Genomic DNA, 21,037 nt, shown 5'->3' with positions numbered 1-21,037 from the left:
ACAATCATCATTTTCCTCACACCAAGCAATACCTCTTTCTAATTACCAGTACGACTAACTCAGCACTTCCTTTCCTAAGTTTGGCATGCCTTCACTGCAGTCCACAAGCCCACTCCATCTTCCTCCTGCTCCTCCTCCTATACCTCCTCCCAACCCTTCCTGCCCACCACAGTTCCAGCTCCGCCTCGCAAGACCCTCCCGACACTGTGGATTTTAAAGACGAGCTTCTGCACATAAAAGTGAAAACATCTAACATATGCCATTCCCACCATCTGAAAAAGCAACTGCCCACAGGATGACGCGCTTCTTAAATTTCAGAGTTCCTTCCCATACAACCCACCACCCATGTAGAGTCAGTGGCCGTGCAAGGACTGGTGTTAGTTGGTATTAGTAGATCTTGTTGGTCTATGGCCCGCTTAGGGGAACACTTCACTCCCTAACTACGACTGTTTTGTAAGACCACAGAGATGATTAGCAGGGTTTTAAAATGTTTCTCTTGTTGATAATGTATAAGTTAGAGCGTACAAACACCCTTAAAAACCATCGTAGCGTCAACTAGAGCCTGTTGAAATAATGGAAGTAAGGCGTAGAAGTGTTTCAGAATAAGGGGCTATAAACTGAAACGACAAGGGGGACTGATTTCTTAACTCCTACTGGGACGCATTTTTACCTCAAGTTTGAGTATGATTAGACGATTTTATTTACATTAGGGCAGGGTTTATGGAATTCAGAGGATTAATGGACAGTCTTCACTATTTTAATTCCCACATAAGTTTAAAGGTGCTTTTATCATTTCAGTGACAGAATAACAAGATTTCTACATTAATTACAGAAGATAGGTATATAAAGTATCCCTAAAAGTAACGCCCTTAATGAGCTAGTACGAAACATTACTAACATGTGTATTGGCTACGGAGAGTCATCATTTTAACTCCCTCTGTGCCGTGACATAAGTTTAGAAGTTTAGAGGATATAAAACGGATTTAAATTCCTTTCACTGCAAGATAGTATGTATTAATAGGGATTCAAGCATTGTACAGCAGAGGGAAAGCCGTACATCAATACAACCACACACACCACTAACATCTATTGTGCACTGACGGAACATATGTCACACGTTGATATTTCAAACTCGAGGGCAACTTTCATGACGCGTTTCATTAATCAGCTAATGAGAAAGGTCATTTACAGCTCATAAATTTTGCGAATATTCTCAGCAGTTCTTGAATCAGAGCATAAACAACAGGAGCAAACAGAGTCAGTTTGCAAAGACCTTCAGTGCGTGATCTGCAAAACAGGGTATTAGAGAGAGAGAGAGAGAGAGAGAGAGAGAGAGAGAGAGAGAGAGAGAGAGAGAGAGAGAGAGAGAGAGAGAGAGACGAAGACAGCACAATAAACACACAGGCTAACCAAAAATTAGCAGACAGACAAAATACCTCGTTAACTGATAAAAAAAAAAAAAGAGACAAATAGACAAACAGACAAACCCGCAACAACATTTTAATATAACAACCCAGAGAGAGAGAGAGAGAGAGAGAGAGAGAGAGTCGGATAGGCAGGATAGAGGAAGGAAGACAGCTGGAGGGACAGAATGAGGGAGCTGGATAGGCAATGACTGGAGGGAGGAAGGGCGGAGAAGAACGGGATAAGGGAGGGAGAGAGGGAGGGAGGGAAGGAGGGAGGAACTGGCTGACGGCTGATCCTGGCTGCAAACACTTCTACCTCTCCACGCCCTTCCTCTCAGAGACACAGATGCGTTCTCTCTCTCTCTCTCTCTCTCTCTCTCTCTCTCTCTCTCTCTCTCTCTCGAAGCCTCTCTATCAGGGATATTTAGCTTCTTTTTTTGTTTTTTATCCATGCACGAGCGTTCTTAGTGCCATTTATGTATCGTCTCCTCCTCTTAAAGCCGGGAAGGAGTCTGGGATGCACTAACCTAACTTAACCTAACTTAACTTAACCTAAACTAACCTTACCTTACCATACCTTAGCTAACCTAATCTAACCTTAGCTAACCTAACCAAAACCTAACCTAACCTAACCTAACCTAAACTATCCCAACTCAACCTAACCCAACCCACCCTAACTTAATCTGGTAAGTTCTCAGCAAAAGACGTCAGGTATGATAGACAGTATAGACGGAACAGTGCAAAAATAGATAATAGAATAGTAAGTAGGTAAATATGTTCATAGATCGATAAGTGGATGAGTGGATGAGTAACGAACGGTATTATCTCACCGTATGTTAAGTCAGTCTTTATGATAATATGTTTTTTAGTCCTAGTTTAATTTAGATCATGTATTTTTTATTTATCTATTTTTTCTCTTTTGCATTGTATAGCTCACTGCTCCCCCCAAAGAAATTATGTTGTACTCTATGTAACAATAAAGTCATCTTATCTTATCTTATCTTATCTTATGAGTGAATGAATGTGTGTGTAGGGAAGGTGTGTGTGTGAGTGTGTGGGCGTGTGAGCGTGTGGGTGTTTAGGCGTGTGTACTTGCGTGGGCCGGTGCCGGATATGTTACCCATCAGAAACGAGACGACGCGGCAGTCTATCCGGGCAGGCTGACTTCACAGAGCAAAGAAGGCTAATGGCACCATCTATTTGACGATGAAATTGACGGGGAACCTCGACCCGCGCGCCCTTCCTTCTTCCCTCTCCCCTCTCTTCCCTTGACTTCCCTCCCATCCACCCTCCCTGCCAAGTAAACCACTAAGTGAAGATGGCGTCACTCGTGTGTAATCTGTCAGTATATTGCTACCGAACTTTTCCATCCGTTAATGTGTTTTTAAGAGATTTTTCGTGCACTAATAACTCTTTAATTAATTTGCTAGGGATGTGAATGTAGATCAAATGTAATTAAATCCAAAACATGATATTTTCCTGCTGTTGTTTCTCGATTATTGTGTTCTTTTTAACATAGCCAAAACAAATTACGTATGCTTGAATATAAGGATAGATAAATAAATAAACAATAAGAATAATAACAAGAGAGAAGATGCAACCCCACTGTTCATAATGACATAGTGAAAGTAATGCGAAAGTAAAGGACAACCATTACAGCCCCTAAAAACTTCATTCTTTCTGTAATGAACAACACACAAGAGTAACTGAGAGACGCACGTATTGACCATGAGTATTTCGGAAGACTGGATATTTCGGACCTCGTGTCTCAATGATTCTGATTGCAATGAACAACACGCAGGGGTAACTAAGACAAACAGGTATTGACTAATGGTATTTCGGAAGACTAAGGATATTTCGAAACTCATCCCTTACCTGGTCTCTTCTTTCTAACCCAAGAGCAATTATGTGAAGATCGCTCAAAGTTTTCTTATTAACTTTTGGCTGGTCTCCTTTTCGTGTATAAGAGAAAAAGAAAGAAGCTAAATATAGCAAAATTCTTCTTAACATTATTATTTTCAAGGTAATCGCAGTAAAGTTTTTTTTTTCTATTTTGTCTCTCTTTACATGCTGTTCAAAGGAGTATTGGAGTTAATTCAACTGCTATTATTACTGATACTACTACTACTATTACTACAACAAACACTACTACTACTACTACTACTACTACTACTACTACTACTACTACTACTACTACTACTACTACTACTACTACTACTACTACTATCACCACCACCACCACCACTACTACAATTACTACTACTATCACCACTACTATACCGAAGAGAGAAACAGATATGATACAAATGGCTGCAGTTCTTCTGGTATACACACTGGCCCTCGCCCACTCTCAATATTAACCTTCATTCAAAAATCATAATGGAAAAGGACATCCGGTACCTAACACAGTGTAGATATAGACCCTGTACCCTCTACTCTTTTGGTACTCCTCACACCCCACCACCAGCACCGCCACCGCCACCACTGCTGTTAGTAATGACTGTGGTATGGTGATGGTGGTGGTGGTGGTGAAGCGAAGAGAACCAAGAAGAAATATGCTTAAAAAACGTAAAAAAATGGAGGGAAGCTACTGAATTAAGGGAAAAATGTTAATTGTAAGAAAATCATCCAAAACCGTCTTGTGTTATTACTAATATTACCAATACGATGAAGGTCACTACTGCTCGATACATTAACTCCTTCAGTACTAGGACAAATACACATTTCTACCTTGAGTTTTGGGTGTGATTAGACGATTTTATTTACATTAGGAAGAGTCTATGAAAGTCAGAAGATTGATGGCAAAAGTTTTCACTATTTAAAATCCCCCCACATAAGTTTTGAAGCTGTCTAAAATCACCAAATAGTAACCACAATGAATATGAGAACGAGGGGTTAATGTAGAAACTAAAACTCCCAATATTCCACTGAGTTTCTGTCAAATAGTCCACGTTTTATGAAGAACCTATTGTGGTGAAAATCTTAATGCATGTCTCGTGAATACCACCATAAGATTAAGATCCGAGGTTAAAACGCTTTATCGTATGAAGTATATTCAAAGGCAAAGGAGATAAAAAATAGGATTCTTTCATTTCACCTTCAATTGATCATGTAAAATCCGAGTAAATCCATCACTAGAATCTTTTACATATTACTTACATACAAATGTCTTTTACATAACACAAATAACCCTTCCACTAGAACCTGTTTACCTCTTCAGCACGATGACACGTTTTCACATTTATTCTCATTCTTATTTGGTGATTTTATTCAGCTTCAAAATCTTATGTGATGGATTGAAATAGTAAAAACTCTGTCTATTAATCTTCTGACCTCCATAAACCCTTGCTAATCTCAATAAAGTCGTCTAATCATATCCAAAACTCAAGGTAAAAACATGTCCCAGTATCGAATAGGTTAAGAACAGTAAAGACAAGAAACGTTTGAAAATATATGCACCAAACAATAGGAATAATAACAGACAATCTTACACAGCCATCACTACCACACTACTTATTTTCTCTCCTATGATGCACCACAACAGCTCCACCACCACCACCACCACCACCATCACTGCTCCATTTCTCCACTACCCTGAAAAAAACTACTCAAGGAAGGTCGCCGTATGTAATTCTCCTCCCAAGGGTTAGCATGTTACAGCTTCATAAATTTAACTCCTGAAAGTGGAAGGGAAGAAAGAGAAGGTCTGAGGGAGTGTTCTGTGTGAGGGAATGTGACGTGAATGAGTCTTTCTCGCTCTCTTTTATGCATCATGAGCTGGAAACACTTGTAAGGATGATATTACAAACAGAAAGCACTATTATACGTAGCAGAAAGACTCACAAAAGGATAACACGAATGACATGAAAGAAAGTGACAAAATACAAAGCGGTGATATCATTAAACGTGGGATGAGGATTACCAGAATGACAAAAGCGGCTCTCCAGCGTCACGGTAACGTCGAAAAGAATCAATCCCAAGCGTGAGTCACGGAGCGAAGGCCTCACGGGGCTAGGTGGGTGTGGTGGAGCGTGGACAGCAGGTCACTGATGGGTGTTACGTGGTACTTTGCATACCAAGGCGACAACTGGGACTGAGGACAAGACCACACTGATGCCTCGCTACTAACTCCTCCTCCTCCTGTGTGTGTGTGTGTGTGTGTGTGTGTGTGTGTGTGTGTGTGTGTGTGTGTGTGTGTGTGTGTGGTGGTGGTATACGTATAGGTTACCGAATGCCGCTTGTTACCGTCTCTCTATGTCCTTTTTCCGAGTGACGAGTCGCTGACCACTGCATAAGAAAATGTATGCTAATAATCTCTCATGATACTGATCTCTTCCTCCTCTGTTTATCTATCCGTATGTCTGTCGTTCCGCCTGTCAGTTTGTCTTTCTGTTCGTTCTCTTTCTGTCTGTCTGTCTGTCTGTCTGTCTGTCTGTCTGTCTGTCTCTCTCTCTCTCTCTCTCTCTCTCTCTGCAAACACATATTAAAATAAGAGGAACAGTACGTGAAATTTGAGACGGTAATAAGTGACTTCAGGTGTGTAATAAATGAGAGGAACACGTGCTTAAGAATTCCTCACCACGGAAGAAATGTTTGCAGTGAACGGCTAATAACACCCTTGGAAATACTAATGACTATGTTGATGGCAGGAACAGGGGCGCCTCTCAAAACACGGTCAACATTACACACACACACACACACACACACACACACACACACACACACACACACACACACACGTAGTGTAGTGGTTAGCACGCTCGGCTCACAACTGAGAGGGGTCCGGGTTCGAGTTCCGGAAAGCGGCGAGGCAAATGGGCAAGCCTCTTAATGTGTAGCCCCTGTTCACCTAGCAGTAAATAGGTACGGGATGTAACTCGAGGGGTTGTGGCCTCGCTTTCCCGTTGTGTGTGGAGTGTGTTGTTGTCTCAGTCCTATCCGAAGATCGGGCTATGAGTCTGAGCTCGCTTCGTAATGGAGATGGCTGGCTGGGTGACTAATATACGACCGTGGTGGTTGTGGTGGTGAATTACACACACACACACACATCCCACCAGCACACTGACTCTATAAATATCTAAGTATGGAATATATTTTTGTCTACCCGTTCTTGATTTTTCATATTTAACACCACTGGGAGGCATTTTTACCATGATTTTTGCGTATAGTTAGATGATTTTATTGACATTAGGAAGGGTCTATGGAGGTGAGAAGATTAAAGGCCAAAGTCTTCACTATTCTAATCCCCAACATAAGTTTCTGAAGCTGTATAAAATCACCAAATGGTAAGCAAAATAAATAAGAAAACACGTCATGGTACTGAAGGGCTTAAATATCTTCCAAATCGCTTTAACAAAACAATAACAACGCATACAAGAGCACACACCATCTCTTATTACAAAAACTGCATTACTGAGACAGAGACAATGCAAGTGAGGAGTGAATGCATGGAAAACCTGATGCCGTATTCTTAGAACGCTTTGTATTCTCCTTTTAACTAATTTCAGACTATAGAAAGGATTGATGGATACTGCATGATGTATTATTCTTATTAATCATGCAGAGTACTTGTTAACTATCTCTAAAATTATGAACACGCCTTGAAAAAATCCTATTAACTTTCACTGGAGACTGCAGAAAGAAATCAGATTAAGAAGTTGAAAGTATTTTGATAAAGTGACCGTGAAGACAAAAGAGCCCCATTTAAATCAACAATAAGCAATCCAGTCATTTGTGTATTGGAATTTTGGAAACCCTACCGAAAGATACCCAACCACTATAGTCTGTCTATAATCTAAAGTGGCTCCTGGGTCTGAGTTTGAAAGGCGTCCCAAGGAATACGTGGCTGTCAGATCTTGAGGAAAACCCTGAGCTGTCCTTGTAATAAGTGCATTGATCAACAGAAAGCAAATATTATTCACATCAAATCAATTATATCATCTATAAGCTGCAGTATGTTTTAAATCCAGGAGCCATTTTACAGTAGACAGACTTGTACGATTCATCCGTCTATCCTGTTTAGTAGTTATCCTTTCCATCACATGCTGCACCACGCCATCTACTTCTGCTCTCCCACCAGCAAGTTTCGCCGCCGCCCAGACAACGCTACCACTCACCCGTCATGTCCCCTCATCGGCTGCTTAAAATCGATAAGAAGCTTGAGAATAAACCGCCCCGCTGCCCTCATTCTGCAGTACAGGTCAGTAGTGTGTATGTGTGTGTGTGTGTGTGTGTGTGTGTGTGTGTGTGTGTGTGTGTGTGTGTGTGTGTGTAATTCACCACCACGGTCGTCTGCTGGTCACCCAGCCAGTCTTCCCCGTTACGGAGCGAGCTCAGAGCTCATAGACCGATCTTCGGTTAGGACTGAGACCACAACACACTCCACACACCGGGAAAGCGAGGCCACAACCTCTCGAGTTACATCCCGTACCTATTTACTGCTAGGTGAACAGGGGCTACACATTAAGAGGCTTGCCCATTTGCTCACCGCCCCCGGGACTCGAACCCGGGCCCACTCGATTGTGAGTCGAGCGTGCTAACCACTACGTGTACTACGCGGTGTGTGTGTGTGTGTGTGTGTGTGTGTGTGTGTGTGTGTGTGTGTGTGTGTGTGTGTGTTTATGTAAGAGAGGAGAACTGGTCAACAACAACAACAACAACAAAAGGGCCACTCAGTCGCCAGTCCTCTTACAGATCTGACATGTGCAGGTTAGCCAAAAGACAGGGATAAATATTCTTAAACCTTGTGTGTGTGTGTGTGTGTGTGTGTGTGTGTGTGTGTGTGTGTGTGTGTGTGTGTGAAGGATGCTCAATATTCTGCATGACAAAGACCCTAATACGAAAATTGAGATTCCGGCATAATGAACGAACTGGAAATAAAAGATCCCGAAGGAGAAACTGAATGACATTACTCGCAGGACAGAGAATACGTGACCGAGAAATTTCTAGCCATTGCAATGCTTAGGGCTGTAAAATGAAAAGAAATGCCTCGTAGTGGTTAGTGTTAGCAGTGAAAGGGGTCCATTAATTGCCTCTCTCTCATATGAAGTAATGATTCTGACTTTCAATTATTTCTACCCTAAAATAAAGAGGATTAGAACACTTACTGGGAAAAATATATGACGAAATGATGTCTTTCTTTCTCTCTCTCTCTCTCTCTCTCTCTCTCTCTCTCTCTCTCTCTCTCACACACACACACACACAAGAAAAATTATCCACGTTAGCGCAAATTGTTCTTACTGCGCTCTGTCCCAGGAAATGCCAAGGCAGTGTTACGTCAACCCACTGGAGGGACAAAGGCTGACAAACTAATAAGCAGACACGCTCAGATATCTACATAATTCCGTGGACGCCTGTCATCACCTCTACCACCACCACCTACGCAGTCGCCCACAATAGAGCAGAGAGAGGCCTGGAAATCCCTGCCTGCCTTTCAGCCCGCCAACAACACTTAACTAACTGCCGTCCACCACCCCACAGGATTTAACTGGTATGCCACCTGTCGCCCAACGCTCCACGGTGCTGCTGTCTGTATATGTATGTATATATATATTTTTTTCCTTTTTTTTACAGGGAGTCACAGTGAAACCAATATATTACCATGCGTATATTTCCATCTTTTTTTTGAGGTACGAGTGGAAACTAGAAAGGCTATATTCTCTCTCTCTCTCTCTCTCTCTCTCTCTCTCTCTCTCTCTCTCTCGTTCGCCTGCTAACAGCTGTCCTTACTCACGGAAGGTTTCTAATCACTCTCGCTACTCAAACCCTCCGTCTGTGTGACTTTCAAATCCGCACTACGAGTATATCGAGGAGCTTATTTGTTGAGCGGGTTTTTCTGCCACTCAAGGGCCGCGGGACGGGAGGCTGAAGGGAGGAGAGGCTCAAGAGGACCTCAGTATGTAGACCCCCAGCCTCTATTATTGATCACCCGCTTTGCACTCTCCCGCTGAGTGTCACTCATCATACAGCGCCGGCAAGACAAAGACACTGCCATGCTGCCCCAGTCGCAGTGTTCGCCAGGGAAAAAAAGTACTGATGACTGCGCTTCCGTCATGCTTGGAATGAATGCATCAATATAGTACGAGTACTACTGTCACCTCCACTACCGCTACCACTATCACCACCACCAGCACTTTCATCACCATAACTATTACTACTACTACTACTACTACTACTACTACTACTACTACTACTACTACTACTACTACTACTACTACTACTACTACTACTACAACTACTACTACTACTAGTACTACTACAACAACAACAACAGCAATAACAACAACAACAACAACAACAACAACAACAACAACTACTACTGCTACTACTACTAGTACTACTACTACTACTACTACTATTACCACCACCACTTCAGCTACTACTACCACCACCACTACCAACCCCATTTCCACCACCACTACCACTACCATCACCACTACTATTATTACTACTACTACTCCTACTGCTGATTATGAATACTAATAAATATGAATAGTAGAGATAATGATGATGACGATAGTGATGATGGTGATGGTGATGGTGATGATGAATAAATGAATGAATGAATGAATGTTTACGCGAACGATGACATCATAGTAAGAGAGAGACAGGAAAAAAAGCTGACGAGCTCCATAATTTGTGAGAAGATATTAGCTTGTCATGTAAGGAGGACACCGTGAAAGGCGAGACGGCTCACCAGGCTTGTGGCTCAGGCCTTGCGTATGGGCCAGTTAGGCGAGACTTTTTCCTGGAAACACACACACACACACACACACACACACACACACACACACACACACACACACACACACACACACACACACACACATACACACACACACACAGAGATAAATAGATAGATAGATACTTATTGACCACAAACAAATATTACAGTTACAGAAGGACTTGGAAGATACGGTCCATCAAAATGTTTTCTGTAAGAACTTGTAAATGGCTTAAAACAAAATAAAACTTGAAACACATAAAACGTCCATTTATACAAACAGACGCATGAAGCGCCTAAATCAAATCAAGCCATTTCACACAAATACACACACACACACACACACACACACACACACACACACACACACACACACACAGTACACATGTGCCTGGGCGCTGTGTGCACGAATGGAACACGTGTATGTGGTATTATTACCTGTTGTTAAAGGAACCTTCCATGATTCTAATAATGGCCTCTGTACTTTGGGTGTGCGTGGGGCGCGTTCCCCGGTGAAAATTTCATGTTATTAATGTTTGTGAAGTCTGAGGCACCGAGACAAAATGAGGATTATTGAGCAATATCAAAGTGACTCAGATACTTGATGTGAGCAAATGATTAAAAAATACGAGCAAACGAAGGTAATCTCACGACCAGCACGATTCCTCCTTCACATATTGTTTTTTTTCAAAGCGATTGTAGGAAGTGCTGGAGAACGAGGCATATTTATTTTTCTCTGCTTTGTTCTCATGGCTCTTTATGTCCCGGTTCATAGATATAGGTTTAGTCACAGTGAAGAACATGACGCGTGCAGTGCCTGATGAGCTTTTCGAACCATTCTGGAGGCAAGACTTTCGTACACACTGGGATCATAAATGATGTACAAAAATCAAGAAAATTACAGGCGCTGATTGATGGAAACTTGAATGCAGCACTTAATGACACACACCAGGGAATGTAATGTGCGAGGGAGGCATGATGAGTTTCCTTCCTGCCATGCAACCACCACACTACAGCCCACTACACTGCAGCCCACCACACGGGCTACGCATATCCTTACCTTCTCCATCACACTGAGGTCACACACGGTTACATTAGACAAACGTTTCATTCATGAGATCCCGTCGTCTGAAAGCAATTGCATGAACCGTCCACTCAAACCTATTCACATTCATTGAAAGTAAAGAAGAGGAAGCTGAGAATGCCACTAAGGCCCTCCACTGAGTATGATCTACATTTTGAAAGCCACCAAAGACATCTGTGCTGCGTGTCGTCAGGAGCGTCACTTACCTTTCCCATTAATCGTTGTCATTATGGAAGTTGTTTCTTGATTAGCGTTTAGTCTATTCAATAAAGCATCAGAGTGAAAGGCAAGAAGAACATTAAGTAATCGAGAGATCCACGAGAGAGGCTTGAGCGACACGGATGGAGGCCAGGCCGGGAGAAAGGCGAGGCTCAGGCTATGTTCCTCCACCTCACCACCATTGCCAGAAGTACTCCCGCGAGACTGTGAGTGTCGCAGCCCTCGGTAGGCCCACAAACACAAAATGCGTGACACAGGCGGGCCGAGAGCAAGACGGCACTTGTTGCCCGATGCGGAATGTGGCGGTGACTGTGGCCTTCCTCCTAACTCGCCCGCCACGCTCTCCCACCTGCCATGTGCAGTTGTGCACCCGCCACCCAGTCACCCCGCCGCCCCGCTGCCGTCGCCGCCGCCGCCACCGCCGCCACTCGTAGGATACCAAGGCGCGGTGGGCGGTGTGCTGGTCTCTTAATCGTTCTTCACATGCCTCTGCCCTGCTTACATATGTTTAACACAGTCCTGCACCTGATCCTTGCTCCCATCACTCATACTGACCTAGACATGCACTCAGATCTCTCGTGATGGCACTGGTCCACTCATACAATGGTCCCTCGGTCCTCTCCACATAACGATCGCTGATGCAGGAGTCTAATTGTCCTTTAGAGATCAGTAAAGGCAATACGCGGAGTGGCGATGGCATGGAGGCCGGGGACGGCTGACGGCTGACTCAGGACGTGGCAGCGGAATCATGCATCTCCAAACAATCTTATCATCGAAAGAAATAATATTTTTTTCATGGAATTCGTAAGGAACAATGAAAATGTCAATGAAATTAGTGTATTTTTGGACTGAATGTCTTAGTAAGTTCGAGAGTCTTTCTATTCTTAAAAAAATCGATAGTAATTCTTATCAGTCCAAAGAACTTTAGAAATGTACACATGTGTTATAAATATACCAATTTTCAAGTTGATTTTATATAATTGTACTTGACGAGGTGGTATTCATCTAAGCCTGCATTTACATCCTTCAATAATTCTTGGCCTAAGTTTTTATTGCGGTAAAGGTCACTAAACGCTGCCTCACCAGTGGGTGGAGTGCACGCTGGGCAGTCATGCCGCCTCGCTTCGCCACCACACACGTCACTGGGGTGAAATACCTGCGTGCATGCACCAATCATGACGACCTTTGCTTTGTCAGTTTCCTCCGCATTCAGAATGCCAGATCTATTTATGCCATCTCTTCTCACTGGCAATGTCACTTCAGTCCTTCTCGCAATAACCTCTTTTCCCTCATGCCGACACTATGTGCCTCCAGCCACTAAGATTGTTTGAATGAAGACGAATGGCTTTGATGTTCATTGAAAGAAGATTGAAGTTAAGAGGAAGCATGCTAAGGTTATAACAAGGCATGAGTCTGATGAAGTGATAAGAGTTAAGATTAAGGAAGATATAAATAAGAATTGATTTTCACTTAAAGGAAACAATGGTAGAATAAAAGAAAAATATATATGATTTGATAAGAAGGTTCAAGTTAAGATTAAAGAGGAAAGAGGTTGGGGTTAATTACTTTTCTGTCAAGAGAATGAAAGTTGGAGGAAATATGAAATAAATTAGCTGTGAAGAGAGGGATTCAAATTAAAATGGAAAGGGATAGAATTGAAAGAAATGGGTTTACTGCTAACAGTAAACCCAGTAAACCCAGTAAGGAGTGTGGAGGCAAGAAGAAGAATGTTGAAAACAAGTAGAAGACAAGAGGGAAGATGAGTGAGTTTGCTGTCAAGGGGAAGGTTTGACTTAAAAACAATCAGTATCCTGTTAAGAGGGTGAACGTTGAAGTTATGAGTCAAGAGGAGGAATGATTGGAAAGAATGTTAAGAAAGATGTTAAGGAAAATGAATTGTTGACAGTAAGGCCGGTGAAGGTAAGTGGAAGAGGAAGAGGAATGAAATTAGGACGAATGAGATTAATATTAAAGAAAGTAAAGGTAGATGGAGTTGCGATGAAGGAATTTGAAGTGAAGAGGAAACAAGCTGGAGTTAATAGGAAGTACTAGCTTTGAGTGAAGGAAAATAATGGGTTTAAGCTTGAGAAATTCAGGTTTAAGAGAGAAATGCGGAGAAGCTGGTTCTTTAACAGGGTGGTTGATGAATGGAATGGACTCAGTGGCCATGTTGTTAGTGCTGAGTCAATAGAAACCTTTAAAAGATGATTAGATAAATTTATGGATGGGGATAATAGATGGAATTAAGTAGCTTTGCTCATACAGGGACTGCCACGTGTAGGACTGACAGCCTTATGTAATTTCCCTCTTCTATTATGTTCTTAACCTTTACAATAGGAGGTCAGAAGATTATAAGCCAGAATCTTCACTACTTTAATCCCCACATAGATTTCTGAAGCTGTATAAAATCACGAAATGGTAAGCAGAATGAATATGAAAACTGAAGAGGTTAAGATAAACTCAGGAGTACATAAAGAGACAAACGATGTGATACACTTCCTCAAGCGTGGATTCTCTGCAACAATTACTGCCATCAAAGTAGATTCTCAGCAACACATTAACCTCCTTCCTTTAAGCCTCAGTTCGGGGCTTGCAAAATAACACGTTTTAAGTCTCCGCCTGTAATCTGTTTTGGTAAGGCTTTTAAGCTTTTTTGTTTCTATAATGGGAATCTTCATAGCTGCTACCACGCTTCCTTTCTACGCCCATGAACTGCACTCACTGGGAAACACGATAACGGATGCATTAAGTATAACACACGTAAATAAACAAAGCAGTAGATTTGTACAAGGATATTAAGCATCGTTCTTTTTCTACTCTTGTTTTCTTGGCCAGTGTCCTTCCATGAAAGAAGAATATAATAAGCAGAATACACCCAGCATAGCAATCATACAGAGTTGCTATATCAATTACTGTATATTTGTGTCCCTATCTAGTCTTATAAAGGAAATAAATAATATAAGAGATTTAGAAAAGACAAATCAAGAGAGGTGCTAACAAAGACAAGTGAGAGTCGATGTTGGCTGCATGGCCCGCCCCCAACCCAAAATAACCACGTGACTATGAAAAATAAAACATCATGGTAAAGTAAATGTCAGAGCTTGGGACGAGCACGAAAAAAATACTTCACACTCATACTCACACCCACACTCCCACATACCCACCTACCCACCCACCCACCCACACACACACACACGTTAATGAACTAACTGATCATCATTTTCATCATCATTGTCAACATCATCTCCATTTTGGCGTCCTAATGCACTTTGTTCCATATTCATTAGATTTTTTTTCTCTTTTTTCTTTTTCATCTGTTCTTTCTTGTCATTAACAATTTGATCCACTACACTTTTTTTCCTCTTTTCTCTTCATATTCCGGTTCGTTTTTTTGCTTCTGAGTAAATCCTGGAAAGGTTCTGCATTAGTGAGCCACTGAATCACTCTCTTATTACCATGAAGCATGAGTCTCGTTATGGTTAGGGAGCGCTCGGTTTTCCCTGTCTCAGACTACTTAACCCCTTCAGTACTGGGACTCCCTTTTACCACGAATTTAAGGTGTGAATAGAAGATTTTATTTGCATTAGAAGTGTCTATGGAGGTCAGAAGATTAATGGCTTGAGTCTTCACTATTTCATTCTCCATATAATTTTCTGAAGCTGAATAAAATCACCAAATAATAAGCAGAATGAATAAGGAAACGTGTCATAGCACTGAAAGGGGTTAAAGAGCGATTGTGTTACCGCTCATAATCCGCAGAAAGTTTAGCTCTTTTGCGACGTAACTTTGAATTCAAGCTGCTCTATGAACTGTATTGTTTCCTCCACTCCCTCCTCGCATTTACTCCCTTTGCAGATTGTCGTACGGAGACTGATGGTGTTATTCTATTCAAACCTTTCAGCACCAATTATCTTTTTTAACTTTATTACACGAACCCTCCCTGCTACCACACACACACACACACACACACACACCCGAAGATCGATCACTACGAGCTCTGAGCTCTTTCCGTAGGGGAAAGGCTGGCTGAGTAACCGTGGTGAATAACACACACACCATTTCAGTAGGATTTCAGGTAATATATAAAGCAGCTAAAAGTTGAATTTACCTAATTTATTCATGAAAACTAAAAAAAAAAAAAAAAAAAAAAAAAAGAAAAATGTATTAACTGCAATCTAGCCCTCCTCGATTCCCTTCAAGAAACACCTTCTTAAATTGATTACCTGCTTGACCTCCAGTTCCTCCCTCTCCACACTCTCCACACACACACACACACACACACACACACGCATACACACGCACCTTCTCTGGACTGATATAACTTAAAGTCAAACGCAACAAAAGTCATCAATCATCCACGTTGCTTCGTCAGTTTCAGAGTGGAGGTACTTGACACGCTGCAGGAGCCTCGTGTCTAAGGTTGTGAGTAGGACAGCTCCTCAATAACAAACAGGGCAGTATGTAACAAAACAGTGAAGCGTCAGTCTGCGTCACTAATTCATGTCTCTCCGGTCTCTGTATCGCACCTTTGTCACTGCTTGGATACGAAAAAAGCTCACAGCAGGGAACAGTGTGATGTGGCGAAGCGCTGCCGTTGTGTAAGAGATCGTTAGCGCTAACATCTCTTCCGGTATTGAGGATGAAGGCGGCATGAGAACCTTCCATACTTACTGTCCTTTGGGGAGGGAGGGTAGAAGAGTTGTGTGAGATGTCATCCTCTAAGTTCAAGACTCGACCATTAGTCGCCGCCTTGCTCACCTGCTTGATAACTTTTCCATTGGCATTCCATTGTGGTGTAATCTAGCACACTTGCCTAACCTTTAGGTCCCTTCCCTTACACCGGAAGTCCGCCGCCACAAGACCGCGTTATCCCGCCGTACTGGATGAATAAGTGATGGATAAAAGTTGCGCCATTCTTTATCCAGATAAGAATTGCTGACCTTATCAATGGCCTTAACCCTGCCAGCCGCTGCGTAGAGTACATATGCCAGCTCCCTATTTTTAGCGCTTTGCCATGTAATTATAAGACTATCTATTAAAGAAATCGTGGTGCCTTTCATTAATTTAGTTTCACGGTGCGGTGTTGTGATATGTTACTGCCAACTGTGTGGACGCATTGCCAGCGCCGTCTGTTGCTGTTCTCTTCAGACACAGTTTGTGTTAACATATTCACTGCGTGGTAAGCATTACAGGACACAATGCATCTCTCTTGGGATGATCGCTTGCAGCTTTCCTTTGTCATTTCATTTATTCCTCTTTGACGTGGCTCACAGTGCGTAAAGAGAACTTTCCTGATGAACATGAAAGATAAATGCGGCGGCTGAGGCAGCTGCCGATCACACAGTTGGGCACAAATATGCACGGAAGGGATAAAAGTGTTCGCTGAGCTTTCCAGTGCTGCACGTCTCGTCTACGGCACCAAGAAGATCGAACCCACATTGTCGTTATATTTATCCTTCGTTATGAGACATACATTAGCTGACACACAAATCCCGAAGGACCTATCGGCAACCAATACTTAAGGTCAAGAACGGGCGGTCTCCGAAGGGCGTCTCTGGTTGTCGATAACCGAGTGACCACTTACCGGGAATCTTCTCAGCATTAATCTTTACTTAAAGCCATCTAACGGACGCCCACAATATATTAGAGAGCAGAAAAGCCACTACTACTTAACCTCTTCAATGCTGGGACGCATATTCATCATAAGTTTGGGCGTAATTGGACGATTTTACTGACATTAGGAAAGATCTATGGAAGTCAGAAGATTAATGGCCTTCACTATTTAATCCCTACATTAAGTTTACAAAGCTTTATAAAATTACCATATAGTAAGCAGAAGAATATGAAAACGCGTCATAGCATTGAAGGGGTTAAGGAAAAAAAGTGACATCAATTAATAAGTAATGTAAAGAGATTAAGTAAATCCTGGCACGAGCTGAATTTTTCTTACTTACTGACAATCGTTACTTGACAGACACATTCAGGTTAGTGACGCGCTGTGGTGGTGTCATGATCGTGAACATTTGCTGTCACTCGGTCCGCAGAGAAGAAAAAAAGAAAGAAATAGAAAATTGTGTCGTATCTCGGACCACATCATACTAGGTCACGTTATTTCACGCAAACATTTATTTCTTCTTGGTTGGTTATGTTATTTTTCCTTGATCTTCTTTCCCTTGGTTTAGTATGAAGGACACTGGCCAAAGGGAACAAAAATAATATTAACCTTTTCAGTATCATGATGCATTTCCATATTCATTCTGCTTACTTAGGTTGGGATTGAAATAGTGAAGACTGGCCATTAATCTTCCTACCTCCATAGACACTTTCTAATGCCAATAAAATGGTCTAATCATACACAACACTCAAGGTAAAAAAGTGCCCTGAGGGGGTCAAAAAGGGCACACTGAGGATTAAAATTCTTTCAAGTGTTGCCTCTTCTACATTCCTGTTCAGTGCTAAACACTCACAATGAAAGCTGAGATGTAATGAAAACCTTAAAATTCCATGTAGTTTTAATAAGGACGATAATTTATGGTTGAATGATAATTGTTCTTTGCCTCTTGGATACACACACACACACACACACACACACACACACACACACACACACACACACACACACACACACACACATGGTAATGACAACAGGAGAGGTAAGTGGAGATAAGATCAATAGATTGGCATTCCAGAGAACAATTTGGTGGTAAAAGTATGCCATGGCGTAATGAGAGAGAGAGAGAGAGAGAGAGAGAGAGAGAGAGAGAGAGAGAGAGAGAGAGAGAGAGAGAGAGAGAGAAGCACTTCAGTCAGCCTTCAAAAACTTACTTTCTATATACTTAAACAAACAGAAGGGAACAAACAAGACAAGTGATCGTCTGAACGCATAAAAAATAACAAATTTCATTAATTCCAACTAATATAATCTTACTGAACGCGGGAATAGAAACGTCATTCTCACCTACAATTGAAAGCACAAGTGTTCGGATCGGCATCACTTAAAATTTCACGTCACTAAAATATACACAACGAAATCACACGAAAGATAACACACACACTGCCTTTCTTTTACAGCTATAAATATGTCCCAATGAATAACACAGCTTTACTATTCAATAATCACCCACAACTGCATATTAAACTAGGACTCATCTGAAAAGCAGTCGAAAGCATAAGATTATAATGAGAAAGGAGAGCGAAGCGCCTGGCGAGTGATTGGCTGCATAATATTGTGGGTGGCTGGCGTCACTCGGCGTCAGAATATCCGAGTGTGGTCTGCTTTGGTTCCTCACAAGTAAGGTTCGAATTCAGAAACGCTTTGTTTTGCCACCACGACTATTTTCCAAGGCCGCAGAGATGATTGGCGGGGTTCTTAATAGTGTTTCTACAGTTAATGTAAAAATCTTCTCCATCTGCCTCTAGAACTGTAAAAATTTCCTTAAAATGCTTTATTCTTTCACCACAACTTTTTTCTAAGGCCACAGAGATGATTGGAAGGGTTTTCGAGAGTATTTCTCCAGTTAATATAGAAATCTTATCAATCTGGCTCTAAAACTGTAAAATTTGCTTAAAAATGCTTTTCTCTCTCACCACGACTATTTTCCAAGGCCACAGAGATGATTAGCGGGGTTCTCAAGAGTGTTTCTCCAGTTAATAATGTAGAAATCATGTCAATGTGCCTCTAGAACCGTAAGAAAACCTTAAAGAAATAGTGCAAACTTAAATAAAGCCTCTTGAAAGAGTGGAGATGAAGCACAGACGTGTTTGAGAATACGAGACTAAGACATGTTTGTTTTGTTTTCTAGTTCGCAAATTACTAATCGTGTTCTCCGATTGTTAGTTAGTTATTGATGTGCCAAAAGTTTGCTAAAATATCACTAGAACAATGAACACACACACACACACACACACACACACACACACACACACACACACACACACACACACACACACACACACACACACACACACACACACACACACACACAAAATAGATGCGAAACAAGAGAGAAATAGCTTCCCTTGATCCAATTGTCTCAAAGCTCCAGAGAAAAATACTAATGAATATGTAAATCTTATCAAACTGCAGTGGAAGCCGTGAAGATTGCGCTGACAGGAATGAAAAGGGAGTGGCAGACAGAAGCCAAAAGCAGACAGGCAGACAGACAGACAAACAAGCAAATGAATTAAAATATTATCTTTTTAGGTTTCAGACTCTCTCTCTCTGTCTCTCTCTCTCTTATACAGTCGAGAACTATTGAACAATTAAATGGAATAATTGTACCATGTGGTTTAACTGTCATGTACATACAGTAATAAGGGTTTAACTTGACTCCCTTCATAAGATATAAAAGAAAACTAAGTAATGAAATATCGTGTCGTGCGTGAAATCTCTATATAAAATCTTTTACTTCCCTATGCCAAAGGCCCATATTCTGAAACACCTTCACTATTTTCCAAGAGTTCTAGTTGAAGTAACACGGGTTCTTAAGGGTGTATCTGTATTCCTAGTGATATATCAACAATGTTTCTGCATTATCAACAGGACAAATACTCTTTAGAACTCTGCTGTTTGTCTCTGTTACCTTTGAAAGTGGTCGCCTTGAGATAAGGAAACGTTTCTGTACATGTCGCAAAGTTGTACGTTTACCGAGAACCTTCAGTAGCAAATGGCTTCCTACACGGCCGTCAGTCTTCCATTGGAGCAACAAACCACGAAACCCTTATGCAATGACACCAACTGAACGTGAAGCCAGTCCCTATTTATCCATCCCCATCAGAAATAAGTAATATGTTTTCGCCGGTTGGTAAGTGGTCAGCGGCATCAATATTGAAGACCAGGGTTTGGGTGCCGCCTCCTTATACTCCTCCCAATCGTTCCTACATCCTCCCACACCACAGAAAACGTCGTTATGAAGCCCCTCACTCAGTCTCCGGATATAGCTATACTCAGCCCGTCCCCGCCTGTCCGCCGGCCTGAAGAAACTGAGTAATTGGGGTCCCTTACCTGCTCAGCCTCGTGTTGCAGGGATGGATGTCGTGGCGGGAACTCAGCCTGGGAAGACGTGAAAGCTGCGGTACCATGTTTGATCAGCAGGGCAGTTTTTTTGGCCACTAATAGTAACATTCCGTGCTTCTGTTAAGGGTGTGAAAGTAGTCATATTAAGAATCTTGTGTGAGGATAGTTTTAAGTCTCTCTCTCTCTCTCTCTCTCTCTCTGCCACGTGTGTGTGTGTGTGTGTGTGTGTGTCTTGACCTACTCGTGTATAGTTTGGCCTCGTCAGCTCTGGAAGGAGGGAGGGAAGGAGGGAATGAGAGGGAGCAGCAGAGGGTTGTGGGGAAGGTCACAGTGAATTGTTTATAAAGGCTTGTCGGTGATGGTCGTTGTCGCTTATCATGACCGTCGAGTATTATGGAATTCTTTGTTTGCCCAAATGTCAAAACCGTGTAAGTAACTGTTACCGCCGCCACGTCACGGTATACACTGCCTTGCTTGGCTCATTGCATTCATCCAGTGGCTCTTATTCTGAAATGCTTTGCTCTCTCACCATCACTGCTTTCCAAAGGCTCCAGATGAAGATACTCGTGTTTTCAAGAGTATTTTTATTG

At 42.0% G+C, this 21,037-nt stretch overlaps 1 protein-coding gene across 3 annotated transcripts in view; it reads right to left on the bottom strand.

Moving 5' to 3' along the window:
* LOC123504261 (potassium channel subfamily K member 13-like) overlaps positions 1–20,562 on the bottom strand; it is a 56,058-nt gene extending 35,496 nt beyond the window's left edge. For 2 of the 3 annotated variants that reach the window (XM_045254654.1, XM_045254656.1), the window contains exon 1: positions 11,419–11,763. The gene's annotated coding sequence lies outside the window, so the exon portion shown is untranslated. Of the gene's footprint in view, positions 1–11,418; positions 11,764–20,435 lie in introns of those variants that run through there. The other variant, XM_045254655.1, reaches the window with a different exon arrangement.
* Between the last annotated feature and the right edge of the window lie 475 nt (positions 20,563–21,037).

Source organism: Portunus trituberculatus, chromosome 15 (assembly GCF_017591435.1).
Source record: "Portunus trituberculatus isolate SZX2019 chromosome 15, ASM1759143v1, whole genome shotgun sequence".
Classification (NCBI taxonomy): Eukaryota; Metazoa; Arthropoda; class Malacostraca; order Decapoda; family Portunidae; genus Portunus; species Portunus trituberculatus.
Note: the sequence above shows the minus strand (reverse complement) of the source record. Positions and strands in the feature narration are given on the sequence as shown.